Genomic DNA, 9,320 nt, shown 5'->3' with positions numbered 1-9,320 from the left:
GGACCAAGATAGCTGGGGGAATTTATGGTCCAGAGAAGGGCAGTGGAGCTGGGGAAGGCTCTGGAAGTCCTATGAGGAGTGGCTGAGGGAGCTGGGAGGGGCTCAGTCTGGAGAAAAGGAGGCTCAGGGGGGACCTTCTGGCTCTGCAACTCCCTGACAGGAGAAGGGAGCTGGGTCAGGCTCTGCTCCCAGGGAACAAGGGACAGAAGGAGAGGGAACGGCCTCCAGCTGTGCCAGGGGAGGCTCAGGTTGGACAGCAGGATGAATTTCTCCCTGGAAAGGGTGGTCAGGCCTTGGCAGGGGCTGCCCAGGGAGGTGGTGGAGTCCCCATCCCTGGAGGTGTCCAAGGAAGGCCTGGCCGTGGCACTCAGTGCTCTGGGCTGGGGGACAAGGTGTTGTCTGGTGAAAGGTTGCGCTTGATGATCTTGGAGGTCTTTTCCAGTTTTAAGGATTCTGTGAGTTAATGTGAGAGTTGGGAATCCATTGAGTATGAACCTTGTACCTTTTTTGTAATTCTGTTTTTCAGTTTGATAGCTTCTTTGGCTTCTTCTATAGAGCTTTTCTAATTAAGATCCAGTCTCAGGCTGTTTTAACATCTCTTATAGTCTCTTGTACTATTAGTTATTCTTGATTTTTTGGATGTTTTCTAGTACTAACGGTTGTCTGGTGGTAGCACTGGGTTAGAACAGCTGCAAGATCTCAGTTTAGTTCCAAAAAACTTAGCGAATAGACCTCGAAAAACAGAGAAGAGCTGTATTGTCTTGGTTTTGAACAACAAACATAATCCACTTTGTCTCCAGAACTTCAGCTGATGTGAATCTCTGACGTTTATCATTATGTTATTGCTCTCCAATGGATCCTTTCTGAGACATAGGAATTGCAACCTGGACAAAGCCAGAGCTCCCCTAACCTGCCTCAAATGGCAGCTGATAGGAGGCTCTGCAGAGGGATACTGGGAAAATCTCTTATGCACCATTCTGGAAAAACACCTGCCTGGAGGCTGTTAAACTTCTGGTCTGAAATTCTGGAGTGAATTATTAAAGTAAAGAGAGCTTTTGAATCATGGAATCATATAATCATTAAGGTTGGGAAAGACCTCTAAGATCATCGTATCCAGCCATCCACCGAGCACCACCATCTTGTTCACCATTAAACCATGTCCTCAAATGCCACAGCCACACAGTTTTTGAACAATTCTAGGGATGGCATCTCCACCACTGCCCAGGGCAGCTTTGACAACCCTTTCCATGAAGAAATTTTACCTAATATCCAGTGAAAACCTCCCCTGGCACAGCTGGAGGCCGTTCCCTCTCCTCCTGTCCCTTGTTCCCTGGCAGCAGAGCCCGACCCCCCCCCCGGCTCCCCCCTCCTGTCAGGGACTTGCAGAGCCAGAAGGTCCCCCCTGAGCCTCCTTTTCTCCAGGCTGAGCCCCCCCAGCTCCCTCAGCCGCTCCTGCTGCTCCAGCCCCTTCCCCAGCTCCGTTCCCTTCCCTGCACACGCTCCAGCCCCTCCGGGTCTCTCCTGTTGAGGGCCCAGAACTGGGCCCAGCCCTCGCGGTCCCTCAGCGGTGCCAGCACAGGGACGGGCACTGCCCTGGGGCTGTGCCCACACCATGGCTGGCACAGCCCAGGGGCCCTTGGCCTTCTTGCCCCCCTGGGCACACCCGGGCTCGTGTCCAGCCGCTGTCACCAGCACCCCCAGGGCCTTTCCCAGCTTTGCAGCCCCTCTGCCCCAGCCTGGAGCTGCAGGGGTTGGTGTGACCCAAGGGCAGGACCCGGCACTGGGCCTTGTTGTATTTCATACAATTGCCCTTGGCCCATTAATCCAGACTGTCCAGATTCCTCTGCAAAGCCTTCCTGCCCTCCAGCAGATCCACTGTCCTACCCAGCTTGGTGTCATCTGCAAACCAGCTGAGGGCAATCAGCCCCTGGTCCATATCATTGATGAAGGTATTAAACAGGACTGGCCTGGATATTGAGCCCGGGGAACATCACCGATGACCATATAGAGCACAAAAACCTCTCAAGGCTTGGGCACGTGTTCACGTTTGTCTTGAGTCACCATAAATACTTTGAGTCCATTTATATGGATTTTAAAAATACTCTTTTTCATAGTCTTGTGCAAGTTTCACTGAATGGACCCTGTTGACATACATGTTCAGCTTTAGCTGTTGCACTGCTTTTGGTGCATGTAAACAAGTTGTCCCCTATGGCTGTATAGATTTTTATGTCACCTGGAGGATTTGCTCTCCATGAGCTCTTCTGTACTGCCTTGTGCTGTGCTGTTACCTGTCTGCACAGCCCTCAGGGTGAGGGAACTATGTTTCATAGAAACACAGAATCCTATGGCGGTTTGGGTTGGAAGAGACCTTAAACTCATCTTTTTCCAACCTCCCTGCCCTGGACAGGGACACCTTCCACTAGACCAGGTTGCTCCAAGCTCCATCCAACCTGGCCTTGACTAAGTGGAGTTTCATAGGAGTGGAGCTCCTTGTATATATGGAACTTTCAGCTGCACATTGAACAATCTGTGAAGTGCATCCTCATTTGGTGTTCAAGCTCAGATGAAATGGGCCAAGAGGACACCCTCTTGGGTGCAGACACCCTCTCTACTTAAATTGTACTCAGCCGTAATGAGCAATTACCTGATTTTTCTCTTGTTCGCCGCTTTATCTGTCACATGTAGATGATAGTGGCTGATTTTAAAATGTTACAAATTCACAAGCAATTAGGGCAAAGACATATCAATGAAAGCAATGTTTTCCTGTGATAGAAATGAGCCACAATTCAACCCAAAAACCACCAGAGAGGATGGAAAGTGTTGAGAGCACGATTTTTGGTTAGTCTTCTCAAAACTATTATGAAATCTGATTTATTTCAGCTGCTGAGTGTGGCAGGACTGTCTGCAAGGGGAAGAACTGCAAGCAAAATGAGCTTCTAAAAATGCTGATTTTAGTTGCACACAGTAATTAGGAGAACAGCGAACTCTTGGGCAGATAACAAGTCCTAGCACATCCATCATTTCACACCTATTTGGTGAGGTGCTAATGAGATTTGAACACTACACAGGTCTGGTTGTGGCCTCTGCACCGAGTCAGACAAACACTTCAGAAATGTTTATACAGTGGCTATTTTTATTCTCTCTAATATCAGTTGATCCTTTAATAATGCAGCTTTTTGTTTATTGTACTGGAGAGCAGACCTGCTTCTGTATGCAGGATCTTTTCTCTTCCTGTCTTTTCTGTCAGCAGGCCAACTTACCTAGTGCTACATCGACAACCACCTGCTATGGGCTATGGATCTGTTTTCTTAATTGCAATGAAATCATTTATGCCAAATAATGCCACATTACAACAGCATAATTTAATTTGCAGCTGTTCATTATATTTCCATTATCCTTCAGCTTTGGCACCCTCCCAGGAAAGGACCCATGAGTACCAGGTGAGACAGTTTCCTGAAGTGATAAAATTGCACCCCACACAGTTCACTGCCGGGTCTTTTCTGTGGCAGAATTCTGGCATAATTACATTCCTTGGGTTTCACTTATGTCATGCTGAAAAATAATAATAGAGGGTTGGTTTTTTTTAAGTCTAGATTTTTTTTCAAGTCTAGATTACAATCTCTTGCTATTCGAACTTAATCACGCTGTACTATGAAAAATAAGGGTTTTTAAGATGCATGACAAATGTTGCTTACATTTGAACATTGGAAGTTTTAACTTCAAACCTGTACAGAATTGTGCACTACATTAATACATGCCAAGGCTAGAAGAAATTGAGGCTGCCTCACAATTATTCCCTAATGGCAACAGTAATGTAAGTTGAACTTGTGAGCATTTGGCTTTTTGTAGCATTTTGCATTTAATATATGTGGTTCAAGGCTGCATTACAATTTAGTATTATCAGGAAGAATATAGTTTATTAACCATTCCACTGTTTCTCTAGAAGTATATGTAGTAAACTTTTTACAATTAATCAAAAGCAGACATTGTAAAAATGAAAATCAGATTTATTGCCAAGATCATAAATGTCAAGTGTACTGTTATGCAGGCTTTGTATTACTTCAGTTGCAACTTTAAAGAACGTTTTAAGTGATTGGAAAAAGGAAGTTTATTAAAGGCTCAGCAGGTCTTCTCTGCACTCTGCTGTTATTAATGTAAATCATTGCATCGTGTGATAGAGGAGCAATGTGGCAGGAGAAGATTTTGAACAGGTTTCCTCGGTGACTACCAATACCTTCAGGAAGAACTTGAAACACAGACTACTCCGTTTCCTCTGGCACACAAATGCAAAGAGATATCAGAAGAGGGAAAGGGTAGTGCAAAGCAGCCAGGGTAGTTCATTGCTGAAGTTTTCTTTGGGTCACAGCTTAGCAGATTGTGATGTTTGTAAGAAAATTCAACACTCACAACATTTTTCAAGTGTCTATAATTGGCTTTATCTTCAGTCCAAGATATTTTACTTCACACAAATATTATTTGTTTGCTTTTCTTAGGCAACATTAATACATCCCTTGAGGTGCTAACCTAGGGAAAAATCTACTAAGAAAGTGAAATAATTTTGGTGCATGATCTAAACTTGAATTCTGGTTGGCAGGTTTTGGTTACTTCTGGCATGATGGAGACTCAAACACAGCCACAGCAGGGAAGCCCCCTGGGCTGGGGCAGCTCTGGCCTCAGCCTCTCCTTGGTTCATGTTACATATCTGTGAAATGCAGGTGAGGGCTGGCATCTGCTTTGCAAACTGTTTTGACACTAGATGGTTAAAAACATCACTGAAGATAAGGACATTGTTTCATTGCTAGTGTACATTTAGTGAAGTGATACAGAAAGGAGCAGAAAGAAGTAAACCACTTCTGTCTTGTGACTTTTAAACAGGGAAGATTTTTGATAGATATAGGATAGATAAATACTGTAATAACTCCTCTGTGGACGTTTTGAAATAATCCTTAAAGCTCTCTAAAACTCTGTGTGAGAGATGTCTGGAGGTTCCTCTTTAAGAGTTAAGTATGGGTTGATGAGTTCTTGAGGTTGGTTTAGTCCAACTGCTGTATGAAATACAAAGTAAGGTAAGAAAGTAAGCTGAGAAATACAGCTAAGGAAGAAAAAAGAAATAGTAGATTAAAGGCAAAGCTATAATTTCGTAGAGTCACAGAATATTCTGGCTTGGAAGGGACCTTGAAGACCACGCAGTTCCAACCCCCTGCCATGGGCAGGGGTACCTCCCACCAACCCAGGTTGCTCCAAGCCCCATCCAACCTTGCCTCGGACACTTCCAGGGCTGGGGCAGCCACAGCTTCTCTGGGCAACCTGGAGCCTCAGCACCCTCACAGGGAAGAATTTCTCCCCAGTATCCAATTTAAACCTACTCTCTTTCACGTGTTTGATTCCTATATTACTGTGTGTTAACATGATTTTAAGTGCCTTTCTGTTTGTAAAGCTCCTGATCACTTGCATTGAAGTATTAAACATAGTAATTTTTATTACCTGAGAAGCTTTATCCCTGAGAAGTGTTACCTAACACTGAGAAGTGTTTTCTCCCAGGCAGTGCAGGGAAAGCAAATTAAAGCCGGGGAGAGCAGGACACATGCAAACAATGCACAATTGAGAGCACCCTCACCATTGATTAACCTGCTAGGAAAAGCTGCTAACAGGTCAGGGAAGTGAAATGGATATTTTACGGATATTTTGCCTGTTACAGAACAAATTCTGGCAAATGATACATGAAGTAGTTTATGACAGTGTCACCAGAAGTTCTAGAGTGCCAGTGGTGTCTGACTTTTGCATACCTGGGAGCTCCTCCTACTCACAGCAGCTCCAAGGCCTGACCAAATGTGTGTCTGATGGAGCAAGACTTGCCTCAACCAAGATGTTCACCCCTTTCTCAGGCACACACAGAGCACTGCTTACAAAACAGCATCACCAGAGACTTAAATAAAAGAAGTCCTGTGGAACATATCCAGTCCTCAGACACTACGTGGTTGATTTTGTAATTGGTGAATGCCCTTATCAGCATTTCACTTGCCTTGGAGTGATGCTTAATCAGCAGGGAGGGATTTGATTTCCACAATGTCAGCCCACACCCAACTAACTCCTCTGTACAGGCACTTTTTAAATCTCTAAACGGAAAGATATTAACAGGTTTGGTTTTGGTCTGAAAAAAATAGTATCTTCATAATTCTACCTTTCCAAGCTGATATTTGGAAGATTTAGTTGCTACTCTGAAATGGACTCACAGAATCTTATAATGGTTTGAGTTGGAAGGACCTTAAAGGTCACGTAGTCCCAACCCCTCTGCCAAGGCCTTACCTCCAGCCCTTCCCTCTCCTATTTCTGTTCCTACAGAAATACACCTCAGTTAAATTCTCCTTGATACTTTTCTTGTGGTGAGGAGGTTTGAAATGGCTTACCGAATTCAAGTTGTGACAAAATGGGACAATTTGGGCTTTCAGTCCCTCAGGAAGTCTGCAACATTTCAGCTTCTCCTTTCCTGTAAACTGACCACAGTTCTGTGTGTGGTTGGACAATTGATGTCACACCTAACTCAAGCTGACTACCAGTTTTCTCCTGCCTTTTCCCTGTAGGCTGCTGACTACAGTCAAATTACCTACAAAACAAGAAGTCAGCTGAGATAAAGAATTGGAGAAAATGGCTCTGGTTGTCTGAGGTGCTCTGCAATATTTGTCATCTGCGGATTAGCAGCAATCAGCAAAACTCACAATAAGCGGTAAGTGCTCTAAATGTCATAATGAGCTCAGCCGTTGAAATCTGAATGCCATTTATGTTGCCCTTTGATAATAATTTGTGATTGCCACTCAAGGAGGCAATCATGTATCCAGCACAACTAAAAATTAGATGCATAACCCTGGCTTTCCATTACAGCCTGAGCTGCCGTGAAGAGCACTAAAATGGTCTTTGACTGCATTCGTGTTTTGATGTCTTACACCCATGTCATGTAATAGAAGTGAATCTTAAATGACAGAATTTATTTGGGAAAATGTGTGTAGATTACAGGTATTCTTTGGAGAACTCTACAGACAGCGTTCTAGTCATGTTATGACACTAAAAGCATCTGGTCTTTCCTGCCTGCATTTGTATGTTTTGAACATACAAACTGTTATACCAAGTACCTCTTTTGGAGGCTTGTTTTGTTCTTTTTTTTTTTCCCTTCCTCCTTTCTTTTTTGGTTATTTATTGCTGACTGCTGAAGTGTTTGGGCTTCATTTTCAGACTATAACACCTTTTGTTTATCTTCTACCTCTAGACAGAACATTTTTTTAATATTTTCTTGTCTGCAAAATTTCTTCAAAGGATGCACAGCTATGACACTCTCTTAGGTTGCTTTTTCTCCTTGTGTGTAAATACCAATTTAATCACAAATGTAATATAAAAACATGGTTTTTAGTGACGAGCAGGTAAAAATATGGCACTGTTGGCAGAGTGGAATGTCTCCAAGTAGTGCTGTATCTCCTGTCTGGCTGCTTCTCTCTTTCCAACAGCTCTTTATCATTAGGTCAAGGAGTTTAACCTTTGTTAAAGTTCTTTTGGGTTTTGGACTTCCTGCTGTTAGTTATCCAAGAAGAACACTTCCCAAGGTCTTGGAGAATGATTGGCCAGACGATTGTCAACTTTGGGAGTCTTCAGTAGTACGTTTAGTAGTGCTTCAGTACCTACTTTTAGGTATTTGTTGCTATGTAAGATGTTACAGAATAAGGAGGTAGTGGACAAGAAGGGGATCCCAAAGCAGGAGCAGAAAACTGCTGGCAAGGCTAAGCCAGCTCCATAGGAAACAGCCTGTAGTGAATGTGAGATTGTCCCATAAAACTGTTGAGGTAAATATGGGCATCTGTCAATCCAGGGATCCAAGGGAAATTCCAGTGCAGAAATTGGGGGTTCTTTCTGTGTGATTGCATTTCACTGCTCTGTGTCAGTCCCTGGCAGGTCAGATGCTGGACATGGCCTTTGGCACCCTGGTTCATCTGAAGGATACAAGGAAGTATCAGTAGATGGGTGAATCTCAGATGATGGTGAAGTGTTCCCAAGGAACACTTGGGAAAAAGCTGGGATAAAGCTGATCCTGAATTTCTGAGTTCAGTGGAGTTTATCTCCTGGAAGGAGGGCAGACAGGTGAGCATTTCCTCTGTTCATAGCAGTGCTGTGCTGTACTCAGCTGATCTGTGACCCATACCCTGACATGGGCCAGAAAAATGCCCAAATAAGATTTGGAGAGCCTGGAAACAACATAAACTGGGCTCCAGAGGAGTGTCATGGATAGTGTTTGCATCCTAACAAAGACTGGTAGCTTACTCAAGAGATCTCAAAAAGCCTACTCCTACCTTTGAAGCAACACCTTTACCCACCATATCTGCCAGTTCCTCATTCTTAGCAGGACTGGGTTTAGATTTTCTTATAACAGATTTTTTCATAAAAGGCAGTCACTGCACCACATATTCAGCAAAAAGAAATTCTGTGTGAAAATAAGACACCAGTCTTTGAGAGAGGAAATTCTTCCCAGACCACAGGGTTCCTGCATGGAATAAATCTTACTTTATATTTTCTGGATTTTGCAAACAGCCTTAGAAAAACACCTGTATTCAGCAAGGATGTATAAAAAGCGCATCAAATCAGGTAATTATAAGTCACCTGCATTAGAGCAGCTTTTCAGCATGTCTTTGCTGTGGTGGCTGTTACCTAAACATTGAGATATGGCTCAACAAGCCATGTAAACCTAGAAAATACAGCCTGGGTACTAAATGTGACCATTTTCCTATGAACTTTGTGGACTTCTCATCCAGTAAACCTCTGAAGAGACTGAATAAATTCTATTTGGTACTGAAAGAGAAGGATACTGCAGTAAGTGAGCTTGGAATTGTGTTTGCCCAGAGGTCTGAAAGATGCAAAATTCATAGGAAGATATACCAAGTATCTTTTATTAGACCAGATGATATGTTATATCTGGAAAAAGCAGATGAGGTTTGGGTTGTGCTGTGTCCTCATTAGATAAAACAGGGGCAAACTTCAAGCCAAATGCTGACTGAGAGAAATTTGATAAGACAGAAGTAGCTAACTCTGGCAATAGAAAGAAACTGTTAACAAGGGAAGAGGTGATGAGTTGTCTCTCTAATTAGTGTATATAGGAACAGGAAGGTGTTATCAGGGGCTAAAGAACAAATTTTGTAATATTATAAGGCTCACACTACTGTTGAATCTGTGATTTATTTTTTCAATCCAGATGTAATTCCTAGGCTGCAGGAGGTGTTTTGTTGTCCTCCTGTGAAGGTAAGACCTGAGAGGGCAGGAACTAAAGGTAGAGACAGAATTCT

The 9,320-nt window shown here is 43.4% G+C and overlaps 1 long non-coding RNA gene across 2 annotated transcripts; it reads left to right on the top strand.

Annotated features, from left to right (window-relative positions):
- Nucleotides 1-242: 242 nt before the first annotated feature.
- LOC135417756 (uncharacterized) lies at nt 243-8,036 on the top strand. 2 transcript variants are annotated; one of them, XR_010432193.1, is made up of 5 exons: nt 243-2,045; nt 3,403-3,440; nt 4,595-4,715; nt 6,582-6,724; nt 7,929-8,036. It is a non-coding gene; the product is annotated as an uncharacterized LOC135417756 (long non-coding RNA). The 2 variants fall into 2 exon arrangements; XR_010432194.1 differs by lacking the exon at nt 3,403-3,440.
- Nucleotides 8,037-9,320: the final 1,284 nt, after the last annotated feature.

The sequence above is a fragment of the Pseudopipra pipra genome, chromosome 8 (assembly GCF_036250125.1).
Source record: "Pseudopipra pipra isolate bDixPip1 chromosome 8, bDixPip1.hap1, whole genome shotgun sequence".
Taxonomy (NCBI): Eukaryota; Metazoa; Chordata; class Aves; order Passeriformes; family Pipridae; genus Pseudopipra; species Pseudopipra pipra.
The sequence above is the reverse complement of the archived record's forward strand: the minus strand, read 5'-3'. Positions and strand labels throughout refer to the sequence as shown.